The 2,890-nt window shown below is 33.0% G+C and overlaps 1 pseudogene; it reads left to right on the forward strand.

Moving 5' to 3' along the window:
• Window positions 1–364: 364 nt before the first annotated feature.
• Window positions 365–1,883, forward strand: LOC134965164 (chemerin-like receptor 1; annotated as a pseudogene).
• The last annotated feature ends 1,007 nt before the right edge of the window (window positions 1,884–2,890 follow it).

Raw genomic sequence — 2,890 nt, forward strand, 5'->3', positions numbered from 1 at the left:
ACATATACAGGTCACCTCAGTCTGTCTTTGCACTCAGGTTTGCCCTCCTCTCTGGCCACCCTACCCCTACTCTACTGTTTCCTGCACCTCCTCTCCCCAGTCGATCAGCCATAGCTCCATTTATATGGCTCTATCCCCACTTCCCCCCGTCGCTCCATCCTGCCCCCCCCCCATTGATTCTCTAATAGAAATTATTGAAAATTGTTGAATGCTATGTACTGTATGTTGTTGTCATGTGATTATTGTTGTATTGCTGAGATTTAAAATTAAAATGTTTTGTCATTCAAAATTATACAAATTATTTTTTTTTGTTTTTATGTTTTCTTTTATTTATTTGCTGCTGTGTAGCAGAACATTTGAAAACATGGAAGACACTTCAGTTGTATTTGACTTCACAAATAATTATGAAACAGATTACAGTGCCCGGAATGGAAATATAGAATATGATCTGATTTTATACATTTTAAAAGTCACTTTAAATATTTTTTACATTGTAACCTTCATCCTGGGAATTATCGGGAATGGATTGGTCATGTGGATTACTGGATTCAAGATGAAGAAGACAGTAACTACTATATGGTTTCTTAACCTGGCTGTAGCTGACTTTGCTTTGAGTGCCTTCATACCTCTGCAAATGTTCCTGGTTAATGACTTAGTAAAGGGTCTCTGTAATCTAATAATTTGCAAGACCATAATGACTTTACTGTATTTCAATATGTGTGTCAGCACCTCTTTCCTAATGATTATCAGTATTGACCGATGCACATCAGTTATATATCCTGTGTGGTCACAAAACCACAGAACTCTCAAATTATCTTCAGTGATCTCAGCAGTTGTCTGGACATTCTGCTTTATACTCAATTCCCCATATCTTGCTTTCATGGACACTGACTATGACCCAATTGACAATAGCTCATACTGCTTTGCCAACTATGGTGAAGACTATTATACATTATATACGATGGCTATTGCTATAGAAGTTACCAGACTTGTACTGATGTTCATAATCCCATTTTTTATAATAATAATTTGTTACAGCCTTGTCATATTTAGACTGAGAAGAAGTAGAAGTGTTTCTAGGTCACGTCGACCTTTTAAAGTCATTATTACCATTGTCATTTGTTTCTTCTGCTTTTGGTTCCCATTCCATTTATTGTACTTCTTACAGATCATGATTAGTATATGGTTTCCCGTGGATGTCATTGCTTTTTTCTTATGTTTCTGTAACAGCTGTGTTAATCCCATAATTTATGTATTTGTCGGAAGGGACTTCAAAAAGATTTTTTTTAAGTCCATCCCATTTCTTCTAGAGAGCACATTCAGAGAGAGGTATTAAGCGGATACAGAGCAATGATATGGTCAGATTTCAGTGGTATCTGAAATGGAAACAAAGCATTATTTCCAGGCAGATGTACTAATCGTTGAAAAGAGATAACGTTGAGAGTGATAAACTGCCAACCAATCAGCTCCTGTCATTTTTCAAACACAGCCTGTAACATGATAGTTAGGAGCTGATTGGCTGGTACATTATCACTTTCCACTATTCAAGGCTTAGTACTTCTGCCCTAAATTTGTGAGAACATTAAACTTCATCTGCTTTCTATTAATGACTAACAACTCTTGGGTCTTTCAGATGTACTTATTTTATTTTAATTTTTAAATTTAATTATTTTAAATGACAGCACAAGTTTTGGTAGAAAACAAGGTTCCAAAACGGTTTTCTCTTAGATGTACATTTATACTGGTTTGACGGAAGTCTATTCACAATGGTACCATTCTTTCACTGTATTTATCATGAACTCTACACTTTAAATACAATGTTTGGGAAAGCAGGTTACAAATTAAATTGAATGTGAAAGAAATCATTCCATCAATAAAAAAACATAGCAAAAAAAGTTAGAGTGTACAATACAGTTATTCATTAAATTATAGTAGACTAACAGCATTTAAATAATCAAGCAATGAAGTTATTGTGATTCAAAATATTATTATACTGTCTAGTAGATTGTGTGCTGTGTTATATAATTTCCAACAATTTTTCTAACGGAAATTTGTTGGTGTACTTATATATTACTTTACTTTACTTTTTGTTGGTGTACTTGAATATTACTTTACTTTACATTATTGCAAAATAAGTAAGTTTTTACAGAAATCTAGAGATTATTGTAGGAATTATGGATGATAGAATAATGAAATATACAATGATATGTAAGAACTGCATTACATCAGCTATTCTTCTTGCTTGTATCCTACAGTTCTTATACAGATCATTTTATCTACAGGTAACTTGCTAGTATTATTCTAATATATGTTACTAAACCATACAGAAGTGATACAGTTAAAAAGTAATTACATTCAGGATTTGTATTGTATACAGTATATGCATATTGCAGTAATTTAAGTCAAATATATATATATATATATATATATATATATATATATCATTTTGACTTTGCTTAATTAAGCTTAATAATAAAAAATATATATATTCATTACTGGAATTCTTGTATTTGTTATATTTTATAAAGATTGTATACATGGCATGTGGAGTAGATTTTATCCCGGGCAGCAGTCCGGATCTCTACAGTATGTTGACTGTGACTTTGTAGACAAGATACAGCTGCTGTTGGAGCTTGTTTCTCTTCTCTAACAGAGCTGTATAATTATAGTCAATTAATAATAAGTACAGAGGCATAATGAAGGTCAATGGCGCCAAGGGCAAATTTAAAAATGGTGCCCCTTGAAAAGGTGTCTTGTGAATTGGTCCCCCTTGTATTCTAGTATAGCAGCCTCCTTCTCTGTTTTTCCTTATAGTGACCCCCACTTGCCTGTATTTTCCTTATAGTGTATATAGTATATATAGTGTATATTGATGTATATTCCCTGTAGT

The sequence above is a fragment of the Pseudophryne corroboree genome, chromosome 10 (assembly GCF_028390025.1).
Source record: "Pseudophryne corroboree isolate aPseCor3 chromosome 10, aPseCor3.hap2, whole genome shotgun sequence".
Classification (NCBI taxonomy): domain Eukaryota; kingdom Metazoa; phylum Chordata; class Amphibia; order Anura; family Myobatrachidae; genus Pseudophryne; species Pseudophryne corroboree.